General features: G+C 33.9%; 1 long non-coding RNA gene across 1 annotated transcript; it reads right to left on the reverse strand.

Annotated features, from left to right (window-relative positions):
* Nucleotides 1-422: 422 nt before the first annotated feature.
* On the reverse strand, nt 423-16,387 carry LOC118762550. The gene is made up of 3 exons (XR_004998303.1): nt 16,377-16,387; nt 4,253-4,255; nt 423-644 (listed from the first exon to the last, which is right to left on the reverse strand). It is a non-coding gene; the product is annotated as an uncharacterized LOC118762550 (long non-coding RNA).
* Between the last annotated feature and the right edge of the window lie 966 nt (nt 16,388-17,353).

Genomic DNA, 17,353 nt, shown 5'->3' on the forward strand with positions numbered 1-17,353 from the left:
AATCTTATCCAAATATATATATATAAATACAAAATGGGACAAGAACACAAAACATCCAGATAAATGATACAAAAAACATGGACGGGTCATTCGAAGCCTTTAATCTTCAGTCAAGAACCAGATCATCCTCGCAATTTCGGCTGATTAATCTTGAGATTGCTCCAATCTGGCCAGCCCCAAGAAAAAAAAGGCTTTGAATGACCCGTCCGTGTTTTCTGTATCGTCTATCTGGATGTTTTGCGTTCTTGTCCCATTTTGTATTTTTTTATATATATACATATAGCAGCATACATACACTTTGTTTTCCTATACATATATATATATATATATATATTCCACAGATGAGATCCATCAGAGATTCTCAGTATAGAAAACAGTAGTGTTCAAATGAGTCAAACTTAGACTGATGTTTTTACAGGCGATCATTTCCATGGGGTAAAGAATGGCTATAAGAGGGATCCAGTTGAGCAGATATAGAGGCAATTATGCAGATAAACAAATTAGATCTATTAAATATAACAGTTTAGGTAAGAAATACAAAAGATGTTTATATATATACATGCAAAACAAGAGAAAGCAAATGGTGGAGACTTTCAGACAATGAATATTTAGATATAAATATATAGACATTTGTATTAATAGATCTGAATTACATATTCCATTTTTGAACTTTCTAGCATTATGATCTGAAATATAAGTCTTTTATACCCTGATGACAGAGGCTCATCTTATCCAATGTTGATTATTTCCATTAAGGCTGTGTATTGTGATGAAATACATCTACCAACATTCTCCCCTTTAATTTTCTCTGTTGTTTGTACTCTAAGTTTGATCTATTTATATAAATAACTATATATCTATACTTAAGCATTCATTGTCTGAAAGTCTCCACTTTTTGCTTTCTCTTGTTTTGCATGTTCTATTGAAAACATTGTAAGACACAATGAAAATTTTAGGAAAATAAAAATAAGAAATAAGTGGAAATTTTACCAGTGGGTGTGTTTCAATTATAAGGCACAGAAACAAAATTACTCTCCCCAGACAACAGAATACGCTTCAGCACACGAACTCATATAAAGAATCTTGCAAACCAAATCCAAGAAAGAAATACCCAAACTGTTATAGTTAATCTATCTAATTTGTTTATCCGCATAATAGCATCTGCCTCCTGTCTCGGTCACTGTCTGTCTGTCTCTGTCAGCCTGTTTGTCTGTCTGTCACTCTTTCTCTCTCACTTTCTTTCTCTCTCTCTCTCTCTCTCTCTCTCTCTCTATATATATATATATATATATATATATATATATATATATATATATATACATATATATATATATATTATATATATATATACATATACGTATACATATACATATACATATATATATATCTATATATATATATATATATATATATATATATATATATATATATTCATTGTTTCTATTGATAAGTGGTTAGTTGCAGAGTGGTACAAATAGACTATTTTCTGGTATTTTGATTCTGCCAAACAAAATAATACACCTTGACTCACAGTTCATTGCTATGCCAGCCAACCATCTCATAAATTTGAGATCAGCTATTCACTAGTGTAATTACTTCATTATTCTTCATTAGGCACTACAACTTAGTGTGAAGAGCAATCACTTATACAGCATTTCAGATTTATTTAGTTTATTTCATAGTATTCACTCGTATCTGAAGTTGATGTACTTGACTTCTAAGTTATTTAACTTAGCTAAATACGATTGGGAAATTAATTCCTTTTTAAACAGATTATAAATTTTATTCATAATACATGTATTGGTTATCAAGTTACATTTTTATTTTATTATATTTATTTTTTATTTTGCACATGTGCTCCAATACAAGCATGCAGAATTAGCTCTACAGATTATAATAAAATGATAAACCTTCTTTCTCAAATAATCTGCAACACTCAGAAAACATGTATTGTCTTATAATATATCCTCTCTAAAATCAATGGTCTCATAGCATATCAGATTCATAAATAATTTTAACAGTAAATAGCAAGATGAACTCTGGTAATTCAAACTTTGTCTTCTCAAATGTTATATCAGCATTCACTTGAACTTGTTCGTAATTTTTTATTATGTGTAATGGAATAATAGAGTTTAAAAAATTTTTATTTCTGCATAGGCATTGTTTACATATGTTAAGTTTACCATACAAATCGATATAACATATCATAAGCATATAGTGTAAACATTCAAATATCATCATTGTCTTTCCATATTCTGCTGATTTTCATGTGGAGTTTTTGATCCTCCAAAATTGACATGTGTCTAAGTCGACATATCTGTTTGTGGCTGTAAATTTTTGTCTAAAAAATTCAAATTATACGTTGGAAAATACAGTAGTCCATTTCATACATCAGTCCATGTAACAAATTTCTAGAATGAAATCCAGAAAGAATAAATATTTATGTATAGCTCAACAAAGCTATAATGGTATAATTTTGTCAAAAACCAGTGCAATCAGAATATTCTGGCTGATGCCAATGAATTAGGAAGAGAAGTCTATCAGTTCACAGAGCTACAATGTAATTTCTTGAAAATAGTTATAAGTTTAAAGAACATTAGCTGAAATACTCAAAGTTGTCTGGGCTGAAGAGAATTAATGATGAAATCACAAAATAATATATTTAACTCTTAGTAAATCTTGGGATAAATGCATAGTAGAGTTTTGGACTGAGTACACCTTGTGAACCAATTTTTGATTATGATAGATTTTTAAGCTTAATCCTAAACCTGACTGTAATCTTCAACCTAATTATTTTGTAGAATTGTAAATTTAAAACATAAAGTTCCTTTTCATCATCTTAATGTCCACTTTTCTATACTTGTTTGGATCATGTGGAATTCATCGAGGCAGATTTTCTTCAACCAGATGCTTACTGACACCAGTTTTCACCTATTTCCAAGTAAATTAATATTGCCCCATGACTAGATATATTTTCATGGAAAACTGGAAACAAAAATCGCTGCTTGCAAGCGATGACACTCATTTACAACTACCACACCATGTCAAGACGAACACACACACATACACGTATACATACATGCATAAATGCACACACAAGTATGCGCACACACACACACGCACCACACACACACACACACACACACACATAGATATATCACAAACTTCTTTCAGTCTCTACCTACCAATTCCATTCAAAATGTTCAATGCCATTCCCTGCATGTCTGGTTTTATATCAGAAAGACCATCCTCTAGAGACATACTTTAGCAAAAGCTATGGGGTCACTTCCTGTGATCTTCCAATACACCAAACACCAACATGGAATTTCTGAGGGACTGTGCTATTGCTAAATTGTTATTGAACCTACACTAAGTTCATTCATCCTACATCCAACACACACACACACACATATATATATATATATATATATATATATATATATATATATATATATATATACATATGCAGGTATGTATGTAACTATGTGTTTATGTGTGTGTGTACTCACACACTGAAGAGAAATAAGAATAAACACTGGCTTATATAATAGTTCCTCTGTGCCTTTCCCCATTATAGTTATTTGGAGCCCTTGTAGTTAACTATGTCCAACTTGGGATATAGCTATCTGTAACTTAATACAATAAAGTGTTCCCTGATGATGCATTGTGGTTGAGAATTTGTAAGATGTATCCTAGAGTTCCAAATAGCTGTAATTATGAAAAGCACATAGGAAGTATTGCATAAACCTGTATTTATCCCTGTTTCTTCTGCATTTCCTCTATCATTCATATCTAATAATACTGCTTAGTATAAAAATTAATTAGCAACCAAACATAGTAGATTGGATTATAGAAATCTATTTGTGCACAAAATTTCAAATACACACACACACACACGCACACACACACACACATGTACACACACACAACACACACTCAAAGACATACACAAATATATACAAATATATAAACATATATATACATATATATATATATACATACATATATATATATATATATATATATATATATATATATATACTAGCTGAAGGTGACCCGCTCTACGTGCGGGTAAGAGTGTGGTTGTTACTTTCTGTTGCTTCCTTTCAGCACGTAAAAAGCACCATCCGAACGTGGCGGATTGCAGCGCCGCCTTGACTGGCTTCTGTGCCAGTGACACGTAAAAAGCACCAACCGATCGTGGCCGCTGCCAGCCCCCCTGGCACCTGTGCAGGCGGCACGAAAAAAGCACCCACTACGCTCACAGAGTGGTTGGCGTTAGGAAGGGCATCCACCTGTCGAAACAGTGCCAGATCAGACTGGAGCCTGGTGCAGCCTCCTGGCTTCCCAGACCCCTGTCAAACTGTCCAACCCGTGCTAGCACGGAAAACGGACGTTAAACGATGATGATGATGATGATGATTCTCCCTCTTTGTTTCTTTCTCCTTTCTCTCTAACTTTCCCACTCTCTTACTCTTCCTTTCTCTCGGACTCTCCCTCGCTTTCTCTTACTCTCTATCTTTATCTATCTCTCTCCCATTTATAAACAACAAAATATCTTGAGTAAGTTGAGAAATAAAATATTTAGAAAGATCAATCATAAATATCAGGCAGTTACAAAGGAAAGGTCTGCTTCAAGACAGACAGCAAAACACTAACATTTAAAAGGGACAGACGAACTTGCGAGCTGAATAAAAATAATAAAATATTGGAAACCAAAGTTTGAAGGGATAGAATTTGAGGATAGTAGAGTCACCATGGCTGGCATTTCTTAACGACGGACAGCAACGTATTGACCGTTCAACGGCTGGCGTAAAATTTTGAACTTGATGTAAAAGAAAATCCCTAAAAACCAAGTTTTGACTTGATTCTTTCTCACGACAGTAGACTCACGATGGCAAGCATTCAAAACTTCTTCATCATGGACGGCAACACATTGACGATTAAAAGGCTGGAGCAAATTTTTTAGCTTGATGTAACAGAGAATTGCTAAACACCGGCTCCTTTAAATTTTAATCCCCTTCCAGCCCCATTTATACCCCTTTTCACCTTTTGGTTAATATAACCCGATTTCATTCGGGTGTACTGGGGCCACATATAGGTGTGTGTGTGTGTGTGTGTGTGTGTGTGTGGTGTGTGTGTGTGTGTGTGCACGCTGTAGAAATTAAATTAGAGATAAAACCACTAATAGGGAAATGAAACAGTAAAAAACCAAAAACAAAAACATAAAAATAAAAATATATTAGATATATGTATATATATGTGTGTGTGTGTGTGTGTGTGTGTGTGTGTGTGTGTGTGTTGACAGGTAGACAATAGAATGCGATGGCCATGGGGATGGCGATGTAATATTTGTTACTGTCCATGAACGCTGATAGATACATGAGTAAAAAGTATAGGAAGGTAAGAAATAAGAGTGAGTTAAAATGTTCTTGGAAGAGAGTAAAGAGCGACAGAGCGATTTGAGGAAGACTTTACATTAAATAACGGTAGTTGCATTGTCAAATGAAGAGGAGTGACAGAGTACTGGAGGAAATAGGGTGAGGTAGGAAGATGGCCCCTAGCAACCACAGCTTTTAAGATAGGGATTTCTAAGGTAGCCCACGTGCATCATCACCTCATTCTACATGTCCGTGTAAATTTTGGAGCGAATGGGACGGGATGTAGTGGCATTGAAAGCGAACCAAGCGGTAAAAAGGCATTTCAGTTTTATATATAGAGATATATATATATATTTATACATACACACTCACATACATATTCTTCTTTTATCTTTATCTTTTACTTGTTTCAGTCATTTGACTGCGGCCATGCTGGAGCACCGCCTTTAGTCGAGCAAATCGACCCCGGGACTTATTCTTTGTAAGCCCAGTACTTATTCTATCGGTCTCTTTTGCCGAACCGCTAAGTGACGGGGACGTAAACACACCAGCATCGGTTGTCAAGCAATGCTAGGGGGACAAACACACAAACACACACACACATATATATATACATATATACGACAGGCTTCTTTCAGTTTCCGTCTACCAAATCCACTCACAAGGCATTGGTCGGCCCGGGGCTATAGCAGAAGACACTTGCCCAAGATGCCACGCAGTGGGACTGAACCCGGAGCCATGTGGTTGGTTAGCAAGCTACTTACCACACAGCCACTCCTACGCCTATATACATACATACATACACACATATAAGGAGAAAGAAAAAGAGACAAAGAAAGTGAGAGAGGGAACTGGATTACCTGGTGTTACTCAGGCAGAAACCACTTAATCATCTTATTTGCTCCTCTCATTTACTATTTAGTGTAAAACCATAATTGGTTATGTGGTTCCATTGTTTGGTGTTCCATGTATAATGGTAACTGCTGATGCACAGTTTTAGTGAAAATATTTCTCACAAAGTCTGAATAATAGTATTAATGCAGTGTCCCTTGGAGCCAAGGATTACTGATCAGCAATTTCTACAGTAAAATATATCCTTCTAGTTGTGTACTTCCCAGGCAAGGGTTTTGATCTGAGATCGTGTGGTGAAACTAAAATGATTACAGGGTGGACGACACATGCTTGCCATTCAATAACATGTGAAAACTGATAACTTAAATTCAATATCTATTATTTGTAATATGGAGTCAAAATTTTTGTCAAACAAACTATGACCTGACAAGTGGAGAAGTCACTAGTTCACAGATTAAGCAATGAAAATTTTAACACTGTTTAAGAGGCAATAAATGTTTAAGTAAAATTAACAGTCTTTGAGGTGTTTTTGAATGGCCAACATGTAACTTCTGTGCTGCAATATATTCGTTGTCCATTCTTAAAATGAATAGTCAGTTGTTGAACTGGAAAATGTTTGTTCAGGTGTAAGGGAGTCAAATATTCTTCAAGAAGCATCATTGCTACAGTTATACCTCTCCATCTCAAATTGTGTCTCTTCACCTTGAAATAACTTCTGATGGAGAGTGAATATTGCAAGCTCCAAACTCTTGTTGATATTGTTACATATGCACTTGATGGACTTTGTAAAATTACAGTATTTTACATTTACAGGGGCATTGAATGTTTTAGTTTAAAAAAGGGGCTATTAGGCTCATCCATTGATTACCAATTACATACTGATAAATTTTTGTTTCAAAACTTCCATTTTCCATTATAAATTTCTATCTGAGAGTTTGAGGCAACCACACAGGCAAGGAACCGTGTTTGATTTTATTATTTCATGAACTTCATTTCTTTGTATGTGTGTATGGATCTTGGAATTTCTGCTGACATGATAGAATCAATCTCGTTTGAGTGAATTTTGTGTAAAAACCAGATGAACATATTTGCATGAAGCAGACTTCTTTTTTACAATGGCGTTGAAATATGTGTGGCCTTAAATTATGTGTGGCATCAAAATATGTGTGATCAGTTATAAGGTTTCTTATTTTAGAAACCTTGAGATAAAAATTTCATAGAGTTAGGTGGTGTCTGAAAGGATATAACTATCCTGGATAAGCTTTGATTGGATTTTGTTCAATTTACCTTTGCAGGTAAACTTCATGAAAATATCTGGGTGTTTGCAATTACATACATAAATCACAGCACCTTGTGTCCTCTCAAGCATATATTTTGGAATGCCTGTAAAGCTTGATGAGAATATGCAATGTCTGAGCTCTGTCCCTGTGATATTATCATTAATGCCAAACCATCTTGTGAATTTGTAAAGGAATCTGTATTTCTAAAAGAATCTGATTCCTTTTGGAGCATTTTTATGAAGCACAGCCTGTTCAACTTTATTTTGACATACTTATCTATTGGTGAAAAAATTCTTGGCAATGATTAAGATGATCGAATTAATTACTTCAAATCATCAATCAATCAATAACCATAACTTATACAAGATACAGTTTTCTTTGGTCCGTTTTTTTCATTTTGGAAGCGGTTCCAGTCACTTGAAGTATACATTAAAAGACAAGATATATTGTAAAGCATTGTATGAACAGGAAATTTCATTTATTAAACTGATGCTAGCATCATGTCACTTCAAAAGAATATTATATTGTCATGATTTTTACCTACCATAATAATTGCCTCTTGATTACACTCAGAAATATTAAATCAATGAACATATTTTCCAGCTGTTTTTTTTTTTTTTTAGCATAATGGACAACTTGAAAATCTAGAGCTAAAGTACATTTTGTTGCTTACCAAATGCTTCTGTCTTAAAAATGCTTTCCATGAAACATTCTTTTTTTTCCAGCTTTAAAATAAGTTTTAATCATGTACTTAGGCTGCTTTTATTGTAACATTGTACTTCTTCATCATCATTGTCATTTCATTGAAGCATATGTTCTATGTTAGCCTGCATGCAATTCTGTTACACATCTTGTGTGTCCATTGCTTACATTGGGTACAGCATATGAAGTTTGTACCTACCCTTTCTCAGCATATTGAATAAAGCTATTTTCCTGATGGTACAAGGATCCTGTTCTTCCTACTAACTAAAACCTTTGTCTTAGCTAAGTTTATCTTAAGAGCCTACAAATTTAAGTTTAGCTTCCATGCCTGGAATTTCCTCTCTAATTCACCTCTGGTTTTAGCTATGTGAATTAGCCTATTAGCATATTGGGGTTCCATAACCAGCTAGTCTTAAACTTCTCTGTGATGGCTCGTAGGACAAAGCTGAATAGGAGGGGACTGAGGCAGAACTTTGATGGTCTTCTGCTCTCATGCTAAATTCATCAGCAAAGTCATTGTTAATTCTTATTTTACTTACTGCACCTTTGTACATGGCTTCTACAACTCTCAAAGTCATTTGTCATGCCTAGTTTCTTTAGGGATCATCATATTATTGTAGGTGGTACCTTGTCAAATGCTGTCTCAAGTCAACAAATGCCAGGTTATAATAGTTTACTCTTAGCCAAGTATTCCTCCAACACTTGCCTCACTAGAAGATTGCAACTTCTGGGCACAAAACCAAACTGTATCACTTTTATATCTACCTTATCATGAAGCAATTGTTATAATTTTTTCCATGATCCTCATAATCTGATCTAGTAATTTTATTCCTCCACAGTTGCTCCTCTCTAAGGCATTTTCTCTGTTTTTATAGCAGTTTACAATGATACTACTATGCCAATCGTGGGACATGGTACTTCCTAGTATTATTTGATTAACTACTTAGTTGATAATCATGAAAACCTCCCTCAATAAATATTTTGAATGTCTCTCCAACAATCCCTGGTGGACCTGCAGCTTTCCCTCTCTTCATGTTCTTGGTCAATTTATATCCCCTACTGCTGTTAACATGGATTGATGTATGTCTATAGCATCAGCATGAGGTAATCATTCTCTATTCCATGCATGCTCCATGTTCAACAGCTTCACATAAAATCACTTCCTGACCACTGTTTTCTCTCTTTCATATCTATTTCATATCAAGGATCAGTATGCTCTTATCATTCTGTATTCTTCTCACCAGTTTTTATAACATTTTTGAATATAAAATATAACTTGTGTTTCTTTTTTTCTGTTAAGACTTATGAGATCCAGTTCTGCGATAAATTTGTCCTTACCTCTAAAAGTTGGTAGAAATCCACTTTCCTTTATGATTTCCTCTCCAATTGATGTAATCTGAAAAGCTCAGTCGTTTGTTCAAATGCTTATAAGAGAGTATTTTATTTTTTATGTAGTGCCCAAAAGAAGATCTATTATCACTTTTAATGACTCAATTGAAGATTTCTACCTTTAGAACAACACATGCTAAACGACTCCTCATTCCATTTTCAAGTACACTAATTGCCAGATGTTTTGCACATAGAGCTTAGTTATTCAACTTTCAAGATGCATAATCATTATTAGGATCATTTTTAAAAGCAGTTTCTTCCATTGCAGTTGTCCATAGTTTTCTACTGTTTTTCTTGGCAAGACATTTTTAATCTCACTTCTTGGTTGTTTTTACACACTTTTGCTCTATTTTTGTATCTGCCTCTCTCCTTTTTTGCAACTGCATTTTTTTGTCTTTATTTTCTTACACTTTTCATAACTTTTACAATTTTTTCTTCTTCCTCTGCAACTCTTTTTCTATCCGTGACTTTCTTGCATTTATGTATTGCCTCACTTTTTGCAACCTTACTCTTCTCTTTTATGTTTGCTTGGATTTTTTTCTTACTGTTACACATTGTTATTCATTTATTTTATTCTTTGAAACCTCATTCTTTTCCTCTCTTTTTTTTTATCTTGCAATGTTTCCCCCCACCAAAAAAAATTCTCTTTTGCTAGTAATTGTTTATGGTATAGAGAGCATCGTAGTGGCCATTGACAGTTTGACTTCTATATGATACAGTTAGTTTTCTTTCTGTACATGTCCAACAGCTAAATTACTACATTGCACAATTCACTAATGGCAACAGGTTCAACATCACCGCCTGTTCCATCCCTGCTCATGTATCTTCGTTATTCTTGCACTGTGGTGTTAGGAATAACAGAATGAAAATGCCTCTAACTGCTGCATGCATGCTATACAGCTTCTTCTAAAAGTAACTAGTATTGGTATTGTTATCATACAAGACTAATACAAGTCTAAACAAAGAATCACCATTGCCTATAAAATTTACATGAAGTTTGTCCTAGTGATCAGATTTTGTTCAATAGTTTTCAATGAATTTAGTAAAGTACTTTAGATGATTTTTTCATGAACAGAACAATGATTGATACTCACAGTATCAGAATGGTATGGGTTTAGACAGACATTACAAATTTCCTCTGCAGAAAACTATCTTTCTAGTTTTGTAATAAATCTCTATATATATAAAGCTGAAGTTGTCTGTATATGGCAGGTTTGGTAGCCTTCAACTAACACAATCTCCTCCGAGACCCTGCGCAAGTTGACCAAAATTGAGAGTATGATAGAAGAAGGCTTGCTCTTCATTCTGCAGAAGAAAAAATTCAAATCGGACCATGTTAACACCAAAAATTATTTACATCAAAAAGGGGCTTTTTTTTCTATCAAAATCCTTATTTTTTAGGATTTTTTTACTGCTGTGTCGTCATTTTTCGGTGTAGTTCAACCAGAAAAATGTTCACTTAAAGATGACAAGAAGCTACATAATGCAAAATTTTTACTTTTCAAAAATTCCGATTGTAAAGGGTCGAAAAGAAAACAAACCTGAGCAACGCTGGATTATACTGCTAGTAAATAAATAAATGAATAAATAAATGATTATATTCATAGAGAAGAAATGAATACTTTTTGGTGACTTAATATGGTTCTTCACCTTCAGTTTTAACTTGAGGTGGTTTCTTCACAAAGAGTACAATGATTGATACCGTTATCAAACAAAAGTGATAAGATGCTAAACAACTGAAGTTTCTTCTTCAGAAAGATATTCACTTCTCACAACCGAAAATGTGGAAGAATTTTGTTGCTACCAGAAAATTCCAGCTTAAGCAGTCAGTGGTAGTCATATAACTGTGTATCTGTATGTGTGACAGAGAGAGAAAATGGAAGAGAGGCAGGAGTAAGAGAGTGATATGAAGGAGAAAGAGAGAAAGGAGGAGAAAGGTACTATAAAGAAGAGAAATAAGTAAGAATGATTAGAGGAGAAAGAGAGAAAGATGAATGAGAGGCTGAAGGGAAAAAGAAAAAATATATGCCTGGATATACCTTTAAAGATATTTTTCAGCTATTAGACTGCAACAAAGCTGGGGCACTACCTTGAAGGATTTTAGTCAAACAATTTGACCCTAGTACTTACTATTTTTTTTCTCTCTTTTTGCAAGCCAGGTATTTCTATTGGTTCTTTTTTTTTGCTGAACTGCTAAGTTACAGGGATGTAAACAAACCAATACCAGTTGTCAAATGGTGGTGGGGGACAAACACAGACACAAGGACACACACACACACATACACATACATATACAACAGGCTTTTTTTAGAATACACTTGCCCAAGGTGCCACACAGTGAGACTATATGTATATAATTACTTCTATATGTATATTTGTGTATAACCATATAAATAAAAATGTACATGCATATACATATATATATACACACACATACACACAGCAGTATATATATACACACACATACACATGCACACTCACACACAGGTGTGCATGCACACACACACACACACGTCACACACACACACACACATAGTTCTCTTAGTTATTGTTTACTCATTGTAATGCACCTGACCACTATATACAAGCTCATTATATCATAACTAGTAAAATGGAAATAGTTTGCTTGTTTCTCAGTAATTTTGACTTAATCACTGAATGGTTGTTATAAACTGTACATATGTGCATTTGTTTGTGTGTGAGGATGTGTGAGGAATTTGGATGGAGAGTGATACTGAGATTAAGATTTACATGTGTCAGACAAAAGAATGCATGTATTTGAATGAATATATAAACTTTGCCACACCCCAACAACTGCCTGTATCTTTGCCATGCTATCTTAATACCTGTGAAATTCATGTTTATTGATTTCACTCCACAATGTGAAGCTACATCAAACTTAAAACAACTATATCTCCTACACCTGAGATATAGCTTATCCAGCCTCTTGGATTTTATAAGTCATAAGATGTTTTTTTGTAAAATTTTGTAGGTCTTTACTACATCACATATGCATTCTTTTTGACCCCATGTCAACTCATTTGTGAGAGCCAATCCTTCCAATTCTGATCTAAACACTTCTTCCCAGAGCTTCATTGAATTGCCTCTATTATGAGTATGCTTTATTGCAAAATTAGTTATTTCTTGTCCTTGAGAACTTTAATATAAATTGTAACCTTTGAAATCAACAAAAGCTTTCACTCTTTTACGGTGCCACAGCTTCTTTACAAAGCTGCTCAATTACAACCTACTTCTATCATTTCTCATTTCTTGGATTAGAGGATTCCTGTTAGATTGCTCCATTGCACCATGTATCAATAGGTCTCCCTCTAATGCCAGTTAATCAACTAGGATGTGTTTCAAGGTTTTGTGATATCTCTCTCACTTCTTTCTTTATTTTTAACAACCTGCTTAATGTTACTTCTAACCAGACTTGCATATACTCTAGTACAGATGATGTAAGATTTAAAGTCTCAGCAACTTTTCCCAAACACAACTTCCTCAGAGGCAAGTAAAACATTTTTCACAAAATATTTATAAACTCCATGCACAAAAACATCTTATATATCCTATAAGTATAGGAGACTTTTACAAACTCTGTCTGATTCACTTACATCAAAACAGTCTGTGGAAATATTTAGATAACCTGTGATAAGCACAATATCTCTAAAAATTATACTGCACCTTAGACCTGGAGTTGCCTTTTCAGGAGAGAGAAATATGTAAGTTCTACACATTTGCTGACCCTCCACAGAGCAGATAACATTACTACACATGCGAATGCATGTCTAGTAATAAATACCACATCTGAAACTAGTCATTCAACTGTAAGGTGTGTCTTCATTCATTAACACTCAACATCTAATAACTCAAAGTCATCACATGTTCTCTCTTTCTTCTACTACTTGTATTAATGCAATTATCTTTGCACTTCTCAGTAAGTTGTGCGTCATTTTCATTCAAATTCATTTGATTCCCCTTTCTTTCTTCCCTTCATCATGCTTTTGTAGTTCACCCCTTGACTTTTTCTGATCCTGTGTTCCCCCAACATTATCTTCCCCACAAGAAAACTTTCTCATTAAAAACATCAAGTTCAGTCTCAACTTCACTACTCTGAGAGATCCTGTATAAGCTTTGGTTAATGTGCATCCACAGAAAGATGGTACATTTTTTTCTTATAATTCTTTCTATTCTTGTAGTTTTGTTATACAATGTTCTTAAAGTGGTGAACTGGCAGAATCCTTAGCATGCTGGACAAAATATTTAATGGCACTTTGTCTGTCTTTACATCCTAAGTTCAAATTCTACTGAGGTTGACTTTGCCTTTGGTCCTTTCAAAACCAGTGACATAAGTACCAGTTAATGTAATCAACCAACCCCTTCCCACAAAAGTCTCCAATCTCATTTCTATTGCAGAAAAGTTTGTACTTTCTAATAATTTGTTTTCAAATCTAAGAATACAAATCTAAGAATATAATTGGAAATGCTACACTGAAGAGAGAAGTAAGTAATTAAGCACTTTAATCTTCAAATGCGCATGTGGCTAATCGGAGTCATGTTGATTCATTATTTTTCGCTTTGCCTATGTAAAAAAGTGTGTTACTGTTGTGGAGATTCTTACAGTAGTAGAAAAGGAATTTTTAACTCTTATTTCTAAATTCAGTATGTGGTGAAGTGATTAGCTGACCCCTAATTATAATTATGTTTATAAATATAGAGTATTTGTATAATTTTACCAATAAAGGTTTTTTTAATGTACAGATCAACTTGGTAAAATTATTAATTAATTGATTGATTAATTAATTAATTTAATTGATTAATTTTACCCTTTTATTATTAATCTAAGAATACATGTTCAGAAGCAAATATTAAATCGGGGTTGCATTATATATAGAAATAATCTAAAAATTATTTGCTGAGAGCAAAGCAGCTAGTTAGAAAATCTCTATAAGAGATGAAATTACTAACTATACAGAGAAATAGTGTTTGTCACCTTTCAACATGAATGTTCTGTACAAACCAACATTACTACCCTGTTTGTAATATATATTGGGTGTGACTTGTATCAATAACCAGCTAGAGGATGCGTCCTCTTGAGGTTAAAAAATGGTAGTAATGTCAGTTTCTATGGAACAGCCATGTTGAAGTGGCAACTAACATTATTTGCAGAAACTTATACCAAAATTATAGACTCAGCATAGCAGCACACCCTATCCCACTGGTACTATCTCACATTCTCAGATTAAATCAAAGGAAAGAAAGTAAGCAAACCTCTTCACATCTCACTTCTGCTCTGCATTTCACATAATTTATCATTACATCTAATAGAATATACTCAATTTAGTTCTCTCAAGTGACTGCAATAGATCTGTACTAACCACACAATTAATTGCTTTATATCACTGTTCTCATTAGATATACCAGTAAATAAAAGGAAGGCAGTAATTGATGTTCAAAATAATGAGACTTAATAAAAGGGGAAGTAGGTTTAGCATTAAAATAATTTACTGTAATTATCAACAACTGATGTAAATTCTTCAAAACTTAAAATGAAATCAATATATTTGTTAATCCAAGTAACTAGTTATATCATGTTATTAATTGGCATATTTTCATGTTAACTATTAGTCCAAACCAACTCTTGATAATTCCTTTTGATAAATTGAAGGTAGGTTAGTTTCCACCACATTAAATTAATGTCTGCCACAATCTTGCAACACTCATTCACTATATTCTTATCACATATTCACATCAACATATTTTTCCCAAACTGAACTAGACATTTTATATTCCCACCTGAGATTTAAATTCATTCAAACATAAAGAATAGTATAAATTTTGTTCGTATATAATGTCTGTCTATTTACATTTACTCTGCCTATTTCACTGTCATACCAATCATTTGACACACCAACTATATAGCTTTCCTACAGACAATTCTAAAATAAGCTAATACTCAAAGCAAAATGATATATGTTTGTCAATTAGCAAATGTGATGGTCTTTTAACCCAACTTACTTCATCGAAAGTTATATTCTTACTCCCAACACTGAAAGATATATTCTTATTCCCAACACATCAGAACTTCCATTAATTTATAGAATTTTCTTTTGGTATTTCATTCGATTCTTAATTCACTTCTGTATTGTCACTGAACTGTGTTTTCGCAACATTTTGTTTTTCTTATATTAAATTGAACAACTTGTCATTTTTCACTTTTCAATCATATACTCCACACTCAGTTCTACTTGCTACACAGAGAAGCAAGTTTTGTAAGAATTGTGATGAGCAGTTTCAACTATGGCACATCACTGTTGACAGTAATGGAAACTAATGGCTTTTCTCCTGCTAAGCTTTGACCTTTTGTTCTCTGTCACTCCTTTATAGCTTTCTTGGAGGAACCCTAAATAACAACTTGTTGAAGTGTCTTTTAAAAGTTTTCATGTACATATTTGGCAAATTTTATTGAGACACCAGTGTGAGTCTATGATAATTTAGTGAACATCAATAGAATATGAACTAAACAATTATCCAGTTGAAGATGGAGATGCAAATTCGCTTTATTTACATTTCTATTGCTCTTAAGAAAGTCATGAACATTGCCCTTAGATAATATCCATCCTGTAACAAACAGGATCCTTGTGCTTAATTGGAAAATAAAAATCAATAATATTCAGAATTTAGTGTATAATACACACACACACACACATGTTAAATGCATAGAGTATATATGCACATAACTTTATACACATACACTTGCATGTATGCATACACCCACACAGACACATGCACTTGCAAGAATGCATGCACACACACATGCACAAACACAAGGAGTATATCCACACACACTGCTTCATATACACACAGACATATGCATGTGTTGCCATGCACACACATGCATACACAAACAATACCTTCACAGATCCACACATGCCTGCCCCACACTCATGTGTGCACAAAGACACATATACACATGCATACATTAACATCATACACACACATGCTTGCTCACACACAGATTAACACCAGGTCACTGTAGTTTCCCTTGCCACTTATGTCTCAAGCCAGTTTCTTCCTCTCCCAGTCATTTCAGCATACCTTGACTGTTTACTTCAAACATGATTGACTTTTTCTTTCCAATTTTTTTCCTCTCCTGTCCTTTCTGAAAAAGAGCATAAGCTTGAAACATTAAAGGCTTCTTCTATTTTACCTGAGAGTAAACCTAATACAACCTGTCTGTTTCTTTACCTCATCTTTGTTTTTTATATATTTGATGGGAAAGGTGATATCAGTTTGGCTCATATTGCCATCATGGTGAATTCCTCAGCTGAATTGAAGAACAGGGTATTTCTAGACTTAAGTAATAGTTATAATCTACATAAATGGTTGGGTGAAAGAGCAATTCTTGCTCCAAAAAATGAGATAGAAGCAAGGATTAACCATGAATTAGCAAATAAGATTCCAACAGTCATTAAGGAGTACAAATCAGTTGATGAAAATCAAGCTGTCCATTACCCAACAGAGTTCCTTAATTCTCTTGAGCCACCTGAAATTCTTTCTCATAAACTTATACTGAAGGTAGGAGACCTAATAATGTTTGTAAGGAATTTAGATCCTCCTAAATTATGCAATGAGACAAAGTTGATTATGAAGACATTATCACCTAATGTGATAGAAGCTATCATCACTGGATGTGCCTCTGAGGAAGAGGTTTTCACTCCAAGAATTCCAATCAAACATTATTAGTTT

Source organism: Octopus sinensis, linkage group LG3 (genome assembly GCF_006345805.1).
Source record: "Octopus sinensis linkage group LG3, ASM634580v1, whole genome shotgun sequence".
NCBI lineage: Eukaryota > Metazoa > Mollusca > Cephalopoda > Octopoda > Octopodidae > Octopus > Octopus sinensis.